Source organism: Lissotriton helveticus, chromosome 1_1 (assembly GCF_964261635.1).
Source record: "Lissotriton helveticus chromosome 1_1, aLisHel1.1, whole genome shotgun sequence".
In the NCBI taxonomy this organism is placed as follows: Eukaryota; Metazoa; Chordata; class Amphibia; order Caudata; family Salamandridae; genus Lissotriton; species Lissotriton helveticus.
This window is the reverse complement of record NC_136057.1, coordinates 669,549,287-669,563,016: the sequence shown is the minus strand read 5'-3', so window position 1 is coordinate 669,563,016 and position 13,730 is coordinate 669,549,287. Positions and strand designations below refer to the sequence as shown.

General features: G+C 46.2%; 1 non-coding gene across 1 annotated transcript; it reads right to left on the bottom strand.

The window, feature by feature from the left end:
* Positions 1-11,316: 11,316 nt before the first annotated feature.
* LOC144779673 (5.8S ribosomal RNA) lies at positions 11,317-11,470 on the bottom strand. Its single transcript, XR_013600708.1, has one exon. It is a non-coding gene; the product is annotated as a 5.8S ribosomal RNA (ribosomal RNA).
* Between the last annotated feature and the right edge of the window lie 2,260 nt (positions 11,471-13,730).

Sequence of the window (13,730 nt, the reverse complement as noted above, 5' to 3'; positions counted from 1 at the left end):
GATACAATAAACTGTCGACTTTATTGAGACCAATTTCATTACAAGACAGGAGGCTACATTATGCATTAATCCTTAAATGCAGTCTCACAAGCAGCCGCTTACATCATAGAAAGAAAGAACTAGAATGCAGTGACAACATAACAACAATATAAGGCATGAGCAACAACAGAGCTGCTCTTTTAAATGCGGCTCGCCAGCAGATATGTTGGCTCTATCTACTATGCTTTCAGCCCTATTCTTTTGCCTAGGCTACTGTTTGTTTAACTCTAATAATTAGCAATTGTTTATTAACTGTTAACTCTAATAATTAGCAATTGTTTATTAACTGTTCCACTTCTTGTTTTCAGCCTCGATCTTACCCTTTTACCCAGTTTTCTTCCCAAACCTTTTCACCCTCCCCCGACTTCTAATTTATGGTTGTCGTCGCCCACCCTCCCCTTCCCCTCCTCACCGAGTATTCGAGTATGGGTGTGGGCCGTTATCCTACTCGGGCGCTCGATCTTTTAAGCGCCCCTTCTTCTTCATTGCGCGCCTTCCCTCTTCGGATACCGGGGAATGGCCGCGGATGATTAAATACTGCCTCCATTTTATTGGATGCTTAAATGTTGCCCCCATTTTATGATTATTTAAGTCTTTGGACGCGGTCGCTTTTCACCTCCTTGCGAGCGCGACTCGCCTTCCATATTGAAGAATGGACCTCGGCAGCGGTGGCGTCGCGCACGCTGCCTCCCTGGGCCCATTCCTCTAATCCTTCGACAGCGGGTGGCTCGAGCGCGTCAGTTGCATCGCGGTGGCCAGCTGCTGCGGGGGATTACCGGTTCTCACCTGTTCCTGACTTTATTTCAATTTCAACTCTTCGGAGCCCTTTAGTTAAAAAAAAAACAAAAACGTTCCCTAGCTTAGTAACAAGATAAACTCCCCTAGAACTCGTCTGATTTGGGAGATACCTACCCCTATCCAGTAATTATTTTCCCAACTCTTCCCAAGCCCATATAAAAAAAAAGTCAAGATTTAGAATTTAAATTTAATTAAAAAATAAATAAATAAATAAATAACATAATAATATTTATTTTAATAACAGTTTAACCTAGTATAATATTACCAATATATTTTATATTTATTTATTAAATAGTCATATAAATAATTTACTAGGATCTAAATTCCTACTTACCTTCTCACTCTTTGTCCTCTACTGCGATTCCTGTCATGTCTGACATGGAATCAGATGACGCAGTTGCCAGTTCCCCATATCATACAAATGACTCTTTCAAAATCTTCTTGCGAAAAGAGATGAGGTCCTGCATGATGGACACACTCAAGGAGGTTATGTCATCTAAGAGACCCCTTCTTTACGATCATGAGTACACCCCTCCTCGTGATCCTCAACTCGTACATTCCAAGAGCAGCAAGAAATCCAAACACTGCGAAGGCACTTTTGCAGGTCGTGGAACCTCAAATGAAATGGGAGGTCCTAGCACCTCATACTTGCTGGGAGGCCCCCGCGCCTCAAAAGATACTGGTGTCCCTCGTGACACAAATAGGATGGGTGTCCGTGGTGGCACATTCTTGGCGAGTGTCCCTAGCGACACGAATCTTGGTAGTGCCCATGACGATGCAGGTACCGATTCTGATGAGTACGAAGACTTCAACAATCCATATGATGAGTTTGTTCTTGATTTGGATGATCAAGACCTTAATGATTGACACTTTAATAACCAGTTTGAGCTTAATTCTTCCCCCTCCACGAAGGATGCTATCCTCGACCCCCTGGGTGGTGAAATGTTTTCCCCCTCAACATCTCCCACCCCAATAGTTCAAAATGGTTCCCCCAAGATCATGTCTCCAAGTTCATCACCAGATGGATCAGAAACTGTCTTGAGAGAGAAACTCGTAACACCCTCAGGTCTGAATGCCCTAGACCCTCTATTGGAGACAAGGTCTGACAGACCCCTAATCTCGACCCTGACCTTATTACACTTTTGTTTAAACTAGGCAAATACCCTAGGAAGGGCCTCGAGAGAGCACTTAAAAACTGACAAGATTGTCTACTCGACATTCTTGGCCCCCTTACCAAGATCCTGGACTTGGCCGAAGACTCTCATGTCTCTAACTCCCCTCTCGATACCAACCTTATTAGAGGCTGGAGCCAAAGGGCAATCGTCCTACTTGGTAATGCTAACTCTTCCCTCAATATTGAAAGGAGGAAGACCATCCTCAATAAAATAAATCCCAAACTCGGCGACCTGGCCGAAAAGGAACCTTCCCAAAACCCAGAGGCCTCTTCTTCGGAGAGGACATGATTAAATCTATTGGGAAGTATGTTTCAACCTTTACTGCCTTGGATAAGGCACAAAGCAATATGAGGCATGTCTTCAAAAGCAATGTTTATGGACAAGCTGGAAGAAGGGGCCATTCTTCCGGCTATGGCTACTTCCGGCCCTTCTCATCCTCGAGAGGCAGAGGAGCTTCAAGCAGAGGTTTCTACGCTTCCAACCGCCGAGGTTTCTCTTCCTGTGGATCTTCCAACATCAACCCTCCAAGTTAGTCTTTCTGTCTCTCCTTCCCCTCAAAGGTCGGGGAAGACTCAAACACTTTTACCCTGTTTGGAAATATTTGACTCAAGACCCGTGGGTTCTCGAGACAGTTCAGGGTTTCAAAATAGACTTTGTAGATCTCCCCTATCAAACACACACACCCAAGCCTTTGACTTTTTCTGTGGAACATCAGGAGATCGTCAAGGAGGAAATCTACTCTTTGCTCCGAAAAGGCGCTATTATCGAAGTACCATGGTCCCTAAAGAAGTTCGTCAGTACTGTCTTCTTGGTCCAAAGAAGGAAAAAGGGTGGAGACCAGTTATAAACCCACGAGAAGTAAACAAGTACCTAGTGTACAGACACTTCAAAATGGAAGGCATTCACCTCCTCAGAGACCTTCTTCTTCAAGGAGACTGGCTGGTCAAGTTAGATCTAAAAGACGCCTATTTTACATTCCCTATGGCAGAAGAACACCACCCCTTCCTTCTATTCATCTGGGACAATCACCTCATTCAATTTCAAGCCCTCCCTTTCGGGCTGTCGTCCGCCCCTTGGTGTTTCACGAAGATCATGAGATCTATTGTCTCTCTCTTGAGAGAAAGAGGGATTCGCATAATTATCTATCTAGACAATATCCTCATCATGTCGCAATTTCACTCTCAACTCTTGGAAGATCTCAAGACCGCGATGAATCTCATTGAGAGTCTCGGTTTCATTATAAACCAGGAAATATCCATTCTTACCCCCTCCAAATCTCTAGAGTTCCTCGGGTTCACTGTAGACACCTCAAAATGTCTCCTTCTTCTTCCCAACATGAAGATTGCCAAGATTCGTAAAGAGATCAGGTTTGTTCTAAAACAGCATTCTCTTACTCTTTGAGAATTGGCCAGACTTCTGGGCTTACTCTCTTCTTCCATTCAAGCCATCTTTCCGGGTACCCTCAACTATCGTGCCCTCCAGAGAGTGAAATCCAAAGCCCTCAGATCTGGTCTTTGGTACAGAGACCTTGTAACCCTAGATCAACAAGCCAGGTCGGAACTCTCCTGGTGGCTGGACAACGCCTTTCCTCCCTTTGTCATGATCCAGAGGGTTCTTCAGAAAGTGAGACAAGAGCAGTGCTCCCTGATTCTAATAACTACCTTCTGGCCCTCTCAAGCGTGGTTCCTGACGACCTTGGAACTGTTGTGCGACATCCCCTTCCTAATTCCGGCAATGAAAGGCCTGCAAACGGCGAAGATCACCACCTAATACTTTCAGGGAATTGAACCTTCTTGCTTGGAAGGTGTCAGGCAATCTAACAAGCAGTCTGGACTTTCGTCATCAGCTCTCACTCTCCGCTCTCACTCTCCTCGGAGAGTCCTGGGCACCAGGGACTCACTACAGGTACAATAACATTTGGAGAAAGTGGTTTTGTTGGTGCATGGAGAGGAACTTGGATCCCGTGGAGGCTCCTATCGTCAATATAGTTAATTTCCTCGTCCAATTATTTGACAATGGCCTCTCCTATAGATCCATTAATTGTTACAGGTCAACTATCTCTGCTGGACATTCTCTCGTCAACAGTAAGACGGTAGGTAAGAACGTTATTATTTGCAGAGTTTTAAAGAGTATTAGACTAAGAAGTCCTCCTCGACCCAAATACCAATCCTTGTGGGATGTTAAACTTATCCTTGACCTTTTTTCTCTTGGCCTGATAATTATTTTCTTAACAGGAAATGTCTTTCCATTAAACTTGCTACTCTCTTATGTTTGATTTCTTGTCGTAGGGTAGGGTATCTGATGTTAAATCTCTAGATATTTCTAATAGATGTTATGACATGTATGGTGTTAAGTTTGAAATCCTTAGGAGAAATAAAACCATGTCAGATTCTATCTTTTACCCTCGTTTTGACCACTGCCAAAAACTTTGTGTTGTTGATTGTATGAAAGAATACAATTCCAGGATGAAAGACCTTCGCCCTCAGGATGCCAATCAACTTCTCATTTCTTTTGTTAAACCTTTTAAACCAATCTCTTCCTGCTCTATCACCAGATGGGTCAAGTTGGCTATGAGCTTCGCTGGCGCTGACCTTTCTAAATTTCAAGCCCACTCTCTCAGAGGTGCTATGGCTAGCAAGTCTTTTTGGTCTGGTGGTAAGTTAGATGACATCCTTAAAGCTGCTGATTGGTCCAATGCCTCCACTTTTGCTCGTCATTATTGTAAACCTATTGAACACATGTCCGATGTTGTTTTACAAGGCTACCAACATGCATAATGTAGCCTCCTGTCTTGTAATGAAATTGCAATTTTCCTATTAACATGATCAGAGAATCTGGATTTCATTAAAGACACGGAGGCTAACATTATCCCACCCATCCCTCCCTTGGACGGAGTATCTATTCTTATGTTGTTGACTATTTGCATTTATATGCTGTTGATTCTTGGTCTTGTTCATGTTTACAATATGCATTTTATCTTTGATGCAAGGTTCTTTCAGCCTTTTAATTTTTCACTTTTCTTTTCAGATAACTCAACCTAACGGATCGTCTCCTGGATTTCTCTTTGTTTCCTTCTTCCGAATTCCCCTTCTTCATTGCTCTTTAGAATCCAAGTTGCATCTCGAACTTACCAACTCTCACCTTTTGCTTCATTGAATTTAAAAGAGGCAGCTCTGTTGTTGCTCATGCCTTATATTGTTGTAATGTTGTCACTGCATTCTAGTTCTTTCTTTCTATGATGTAAGCGGCTGCTTGTGAGACTGCATTAAAGGATTAATGCATAAAGTTAGCCTCCTTGTCTTTAATGAAATCCAGATTCTCTGGTCATGTTAATAGGAGAATCGCAATTTTTGTACATAGTTTTGGTGTACTGAGGCCCCCAAAACGATATTTTCGAATATAGGAGACCATCACATGTGTATGCAGGAAGGTGTAGAAAATGTTTGACATACTTTTTTATTGTTTGATCCAGAACATTTAAAGTTTTTGCTTTTGTTCCTGTCATTTCCAATTTGAATGATAGTTTAGAGACCAAGTACTGACACAAAATGTATATTTTCTGCCTGGGCTTAAGTGGTAGATTATCAAGTTTTTGAGTCCAATTGACAAGAACCTCATTAATTATGTTGTTGCTTGTATGACCAGTGTGTGGATCAATGTTCAATCCAAGGTATCTCTCACTTTCTCCTAGATGAATGTTTTCAATATTCTCTTTTGCAAACTGCCATAGTTTACAGTTGTTAATCAGGATTTTATTTTTATGGTGACTGATATAAAATCCATGTATCTTTTTCACATTAAGTTTTAATCCTGTTGTTTTACTGAACTTTTCAATGATTTTCAGATTTGTACTTATTCCTTCCCAGGTGCTGCTGAGTACTGCGATGTCATCGGCAAAGGCGAGAGTGCTGATTTGCTCAATAAGACCATCTGATCCAAATGTGAAGCCCTTGCCGTTTTTCTGAAGATCGAGATCAGAGGATCCATGACAATGTTAAATAGTAGTAGGGATAAAGAGTCACCTTGTTTAACTCCAGATTTCATTGTTATTTTAGGAGTTGCTTCATTGTTCTTTCCCTTGAAAAATGTTGTTGAGTCAGTGTACAAGTCTTTTATTATGTGTCTGATGTATGATGGAACTCTGTGCCTTTCGAGACTCTGTATATTGTGACCATGGCTGACAGAGTCGAAGGCTTTTGAGATATCTATGAACACTACTGCTAATGAGGGACTGTTTTTTCGTGCCTCTTTTATGATATTTTGCACAAGAGTCAGATTCTCGAGTCAACCTCTCACCTTCATGAAGCCTTTTTGTCTCGTATTCAATTCAACAAAAATGAGAGTCTTTTAGTTAGTATTTTTGTGAATGACTTCATGAATGCAGTACCGCTGGTAATTGCACGCCAGTTACTGATATTTTTAAGTTCAATTATCGGTACATTCTTGGGTATCAAAATTGATCGGTTCTTTTTGATATTTTTTGGTACTCTTCTCATCAACAACCAAGATGATAAAGTTCTGGGCAGCAGTCTTGGTTGCCTGCTGTGCACTTTATACAAGCCATTCAGACCAATCTTATCAGGCCCCACTGCTTTTTTTAAGTCGGAGTCCTCGAAGGCATAAGTTATTTCGAGCAGTGTTATTTCTTTACATAAATTTCTAATTTCGTAATCCTTTGGTATCCGATCAATCAGCATGAATTTAGTTTTTTTCTTGTTTTCTTTCTCAATTATGTTTTTGCAGTATTGAAAAATGTCATCAGCACTGATTTGGCAAGTGGCATCTTCTGCCCCATCAGTGATAATCCTGGCAATTTTCTTTTTGTCTTTTTTAAACATTGCCTGGTATTCTTTATAGCTGCCCTTTGCTTTGGCATAATTTTTCTTCTGTGTCCGATTAAGCCTTCCGTTTTTCTTGTCTTTTTTTGTTATCTTGTTCCCTACTGAGGCATTCTGATGCTCATCTTGAGCAAAGTTCATCGGCTCATCATTGAGTTCACTTGCTGGTTCATTTGTTGGTACACTTGCTGGTGCGGGACTTATATCGGTGGTGTTTTCTGAGATATAAGTCACTACCTCATCCTTCGGATCCATAGCAGATTCTATCTTCCAGCTCATCAAAGTTCTTCATTTTTTGTGCACGTTTGCGATTGATAAAGTCTCTGCGATTTTCTGTTGTTACTTCCACTGTAACCTCTGGTTCATCGCAAGAGTAATTTTCAGAAACATTTGATGCTTGCAGTATATCTTTTGCCGATTTGTTTGCTTTTATCTCTTCTTTTTTCTGCAATTTGTTTTCTGTTTTTATCGTCAAAATGTGGGACCATCAGCGCATTAATATTCCTCTTGTTTTCATATACGTTTTCCAATGCTGCTAGTAGCAGAATATCTTCCTGTGAACGTACTTGGATGCGCATGCCGAGCATGTTGAGAAACACCAATCTTTGTTCCAAATCTGAGGTCACATAAGCTGCACAGGAATGGCAGCTCTCCATTTTGAGGTCTTCCTTTACATTTGGCATAATGGCATGCAATATTGTGCTATTCGGCTTCTTTGTCACATTTTGAGCAGTACGTTTTAAGATAGAAGCCTGTGTGCTTGTTGGAGACATGTTTTCTCAGTTCTTTAAAAGTTCCCAATATGTCACCACACAAGTCACACTTATCGTTTGGGTATTTCCAATAAGTGACTTTTTTGTGTAGTCACTTTTCTTTGTTATTACATCTTTGCTGACCTCGTACACATCAGGAAGATTTTCAAAGTTTGTTGTATCAATGTCATTCTTGGCTGAGGAGGCCACAAACTTGATGGATTCGCTGAGGTCTACTGTTGTGTCTTCTTCTGCTACGGAGGGTGAACTAGGGCCTATATTGTGATCTGAATCATTGTTACTTGTTGCATTGTTTGAATTCACTTGTTGCATTAACTTTGACATTCAGAGCACTGGGCATAAATCACATCATGTCAACACCCACCTCAGGCCTTCGCAATGCTTTGATTTAATTAAACAGCCGGATTTCCCTGGTCTGCACCAGTACTAAGTCAGCTGCTAGGCGCTGGCTGAGGCACAACCCCAGGGAGGGGGCACGGGGAGAGGCAACCACCGCAGCTGGGGCATCTTGTGTCCAGAGTAGCCGCCGCCCCGGGGGAAGGCACCTCACCCAGCAGCGACACGCCTCCATCCCCGCTTCGCGCCCCAGCCCGACCGACCCAGTCCTTAGAGCCAATCCTTATCCCGAAGTTACGGATCTGACTTGCCGACTTCCCTTACCTACATTATTCCAACATGCCTGTTAGAAATGGGGTAGCGTGGTGAGGAGCGGGCAGGCCAAACTCCAGAGGACATGTGTAAAGCATCCACGCAGTACAAACAGGCGACACACAAGGCACACTCCAAAAAGAGATGCTACACAAGGTTGTGTAAGGATAACTTTTGTATTGTATAAAACACAGGATAATAATCACAGTCATCTTTACACTGCGCCAACTGGTGCCAAGTCAATATGTACAGAGGGATTATTTACATGGCAGGGCCAATCGGGCCGCTGCCAGAACCATTGCGAAGGACAAAGAAAAAGAGAAAAAGGTAAGTTCATCAGTCACAATCCTGCAATAAAAACACCAGGGCGTGAAATTAAGCATTAGGCCTGAACACCTGCAAAGGAAACATCATTGCATGACAGTAGTATTCGGCCTAGGAACCTGTGGCATAAATCACAGTGGTATTAACACATTAGTCGGGTGCTCAACCCCATGAACAGGACAGCCTTCTCCACGTCTCTGCAGAGTTCACTTTAGGGGGGGAAACATTAGTCATACTAATAAAATGTCTCATCACTTTAAGCACACACCTTAGCATTGGGCCTACTCACATGACATGAGGTAACTTGCAGGAGGTTCTCAATATGCATGAACCATGAGACATCACATTAGGTGTACAACCCTCCCTGGCGTAAGTGCGTGAACATGGGGCCCCTAAACCCTAAGCATGGCATTAGTAATCAGTATCAGCATTAGGTAGCCTGAATCTCATCCTGCATTAGGCCCCAATCACATTCGCATAGGGCCTACCCGTAGTAGCAGTTGGCATGTCCATAGGCAGGAAAACATTAGACCTGAACCTGAATCATAGGGCAATATCATTAGGCGTAAAGAACATCAACAATAAAGAAGCACACCTGACATCAGGGGGCACACATGGTAATACCTAGACTCAATGCCCAAAGTTGCTGCAGATTAATCTTGGGCACCACTGCTCCTAAGGAGCCCCTCTCCTGGGGCCCTTGAATTAACAATGTCCCAACCGGGGCAACTGCCCACTGTCCAGCGGGGCAGTTGGATCCAAACCAGTCATGGCACCTACAGTGTCTCTGGAGCCCCACCCCAGGACTCCCGGAACATTGCGGCGGCCACTGTCCAGAGGGCCACTATGGGAAACAACCCAGTACTGGTCACCGGTTAGAGCAGCCCTCCAAGGAATGCTGACACCGGGGGCGGGCACCGGCTCGGCCCGACACCCCCCCAACCACCATACAACTGAGTCCCAATGCAGGCTTCGGCCGTCTTCTCAGGCAGGGACTCCTGGTCAGCTGACAGGCTGCACACAGACACTCCGCTGCGGCCGCCGGCCCTTCCCTTCCTCCTGGGGGTCCGCGAGTCACTCACCGGATCTTTAGGGAGCAGATCCGGACTCCGGGCTGCAGGTTCCAGCACACAGGGTTCTCCTTTACTCACGAGGGCCCCGCTAACATAGGCGCCCCTCCAGGCTTCATTGGAGGGCTCTGTGGATTCTCTACTCATGCAGGGCTCTCCTCCACTCACGGGGAGCCCTGCCGACAACAGCACCTTCCTCTGCTTCACCCAGGCCCCCAGGACTTATGTGTGGAGCCCTCCGGCTCCAAAACTACCCGCACTTACTGCTTCCGCCCACAATCAGGCTCCAGGATGCCTGACTTCCTTCGGGGCAGGGCGGGACTTCCTGGTGATGCTCAGGCCGGCGCCAATCTAAGTGCGGCTCCCCTGGCGTCAGCGGAGAAACCCGCTCGGCGCTCCGGGACTCCCGGGCCGTCAGTGGTGATTCTTTACATGCAATGAGGGGCAGGCTCCCTCTGATGTGGAAACACCACCCGAGGTGGGCACTCGCTCACTGATGAAGGCAAACGCATGGTGGGCACCCGCGGCAGAGTGCACACACGCGGGGTAGGCTCCCATCAGTTTTAAATAGACACAAAAGGGCGGCAATACACGGGGTGGGTACCTGCGTTTCCAATAACAGCACAGAGGCGGCAATCACGTGGGGTAGACTCCCGCTCCGCTACCATTGCCCACAATGCCAGTGGAAGGGTACAGATGGACTCAGGTGCCAGCACACAGGCCCATGTGGCAATACCTCCTGGCAGCAGGTCCCGTCACGTTCATGTCCAGGCTCTGACTGAGCACACGGTGGCACAGCCCCCTTATTTATACGCCCCTCACCCCACCTACATGACAGTGCCAGAAGCTTCTAGAAGCGTCTGGGGAAACTGGTTCTAACTGGCTCAGGGGGAGGAGTAGAGCACCCTGGGTGCCAGGCTTTCCCTCCAAAAGCTGGGATGGCTGGGTACCGAACAACTAGACTGCTAACCCACCATAGTTAGGTGGCACCACACACAGCCATGGCATCCATTTTAACAGTGACATTTCACCAAGGTGCATTCTGGCAATGGGGCAATTACCGGTGCGCACACTATTGCATAACATTTACCATGGCATCTCACACCACACATGGCCTATACATTTCTCAAGACTGGGTAAGTGCCCGACACTCCAGCGCCATCCATTTTCAGGGCAAGTTGATTCGGCAGGTGAGTTGTTACACACTCCTTAGCGGATTCCGACTTTCATGGCCACCTAGATGCCTGGATGCCAGAGCAGGGGCCTGGCATCCAGGCAGCACGCGCCCTCTTTCCCCGTATTGGATCTGGAGGGGTTTTGCTCTCCCCAGGAAGCCGGCCGCGGAGGTGGGAGCTTGAGGCGCGTGCACACGGGCAGCCAGTGGGACGCCACAGACAGCCACGCGCAGCATGCAGCCAGGCGCCCCGGGACGGGTCCCAGGACGGACTGGGTCCTGGTGCAGAACGGTCACCAGACCCCTTCTCAACAGCCAGGCAAGCAGGCAGGGTACCTCAACGGCAGGATCCATCGAGGGACCCTGCCACGGGCGATCTGGGGGTCTGACCTGTGGGGGGACGAAGTGAAGCGGAGCTAACCCTGCGACTGCTCCAGCCGCATCCCAGGGGAAACCCCAGGGCGATTGACAATCAAGGGACACTCAGACAGGCATAGCCCCGGGAGGAACCCAGAGCCGCAAGGTGCGTTGGAAGTGTCGATGATCAATGTGTCCTGTAATTCACACTAATTCTCGCAGCTAGCTGAGTTCTTCATCGAAGCGCGAGCCAAGTGATCCACCGTGAAGAGTCACAGGCAACTTTTCGAAAACGTTCACCAACCTACGGGTGCAGGAGAGGCGGGAGGAAGGTGACACCATCTGTCCACCGCCTGAGCGGCGAGACAGCTCCGGCGCCCCGTTCAAGGCTTCCCCTCTAGGAGTCAGACTGCACCGTTATGAGAAAAAAACATTGCCAGCGCTCGGCCCAGGAGTCCACCACCCTCCCGCAGGCGAGGAAGGGCTCTCCTGGTGCATCAGGAGCAGGCAGCCCCACAGCCGCCGGGGGGGACCGCACGAGTCTTTAAACCCCTTGGCCCGGCCGCACGGGACCAGGTCAAACTGGGTACCTGGCATCGAGGGAGGATTGCCCCACCTGCACCTCAGCCATCCGTCGCCAGGCAGCCCTGCACCGTGCACCAAGCTGGCTTTTTTTTTTCGCGTCCTCATTTCCACCATGGTATAAAAATGCCGTACAGAACAAGCCTTAAATCAGCGGTCTCAGTATTAAAACCGGGAGGGAGCAAACGTAGTGGGGGGACCAACCATCCCTCAGCTGTTTCGGGCTTAGCCTCATACTTCGCAACCATTGGGGATAGTTACAGCCAGGCGTAGACCGGGCTACGACCGGATAACTGCTGTGCACATGGTGAACACACCAAAAAGGCACCATAGCTCAAACAAACATATGCCAAAAAGCTCTTTTGCTTTGATTCCCCGGCCTAGCGAGGTCCATTTGTGCCGTCTGCAGAATAGATGCCAGCCAGTCACCATGGGAAGGAGGTAAGGGGTCCTTCCACTTCCTACAAATCTCCCTCCTTGCTAAGAGAACAGTATAAAACACTAGGCTTCTAGCTGCGTTCTGTGTTCCTGCTAGGATCCCAAAAATGGTGAACAACACTTACAACGCAACTTTTACATCGCAGAGCCTTTACAACGCAACCATTACAACGCAAACTATTACAACGCATTGCTCTGGGGGGCGCTCTAGGATAGGGAATAGGTTAATTTACTATCCAATAACCTTCCCTAGTGTCCACGGGGACTGGAGTTGGAATAGTAAATTAAACTATTCACTATCCAGCGCCCAAAAGCACTATGCGTTGTATGGACTGCGTTGTAATTCTTGCGTTGTAAAGGCATGCGATGTAAATGCATGCGTTGTAATGTCATACATCCCCCAAAAATCACTAGAGACAGATCAATGATAACTGGGAAACCCAATGATGTTGTAAGGGTATTACCAATTGCTTCCCAAAATGTAGCTACCCGAGGACATTCAAAAAACACGTGTGTGTCTGATGCTGCCACCATTTCACACCTACCACATGCAACTGGATTACCTATGGCAAATTTAGATAGTCTCAGGGGAGAGTAATACGCACTATGAAGGGTATAGAGGGGGTTTCTATGTAGCCATGAAGGCTTTACAATACTCTTTAAGAGCTCAAATGAGGCGGACCAAAGTTCTTGCACATCGTGGTCAACTAATGAGGAACCCCACAGCTGGACTGGTAAATTAAATTCCCCATCCGTTTCCTCGAGTAAAAATTTGTACCATTGCGAGATCTCTCTCTTAGTTGGTCCGATGTTCACTGAGTTGGTAATTAGTTGGCTATAACCTCCAAGTGGAAACCTGTTTCTTTTAGTGGGTAGAATTTTATAAGCCTGCGTCCAGCTGCTCATTTGTAAGTATTTAAACCTCGATATGGTTGAGCCTATCCTGTTCTGGAGGTGCTCCCATGAAAGCAAGTCCCCTTCGTAGAAGAGGTCTTCCCATACTTCAAGGCCCGCCTCTCTTAAGGGCACGGCTAAGATGTTTTCTAGCCATGCTGGACTTTCAGGTAGCCCCCATAACGGTGTCTTATCGCAGACATACCCCTGTTTAATCGAGTTTGTTACCTCACCCCACATTTTTGCCAGTCCATAAAGGACCTTCAGTTTAATCTTTTTTAAAAATTTCGGGTTGCCAAATTTAAATAGATAGCCCGACTGACTAATACCTTCCCTGTCCAACATAGCAGAAAACATTAAGCCCACACCGTGGTCAGCGGGCCTTTTTAATAGCATACGAGTATGGGACAGCTGAAACGCCCAAGCATATAGTTTTAAATCAGGGGCGGCTAAGCCCCCCTTCTCCCATCGCCGTCTAAGCTTCTTCCAGGCTATTCTCGGCAATTGTTTGTTCCAAATGAAAGATGTGATATCTGACTGTATTTTGGATATATAAGCCTGATCAAAATAAAGGGGAATTGTATTAAAGAGAAATGAAATTTTGGGCAGAATCAACATTT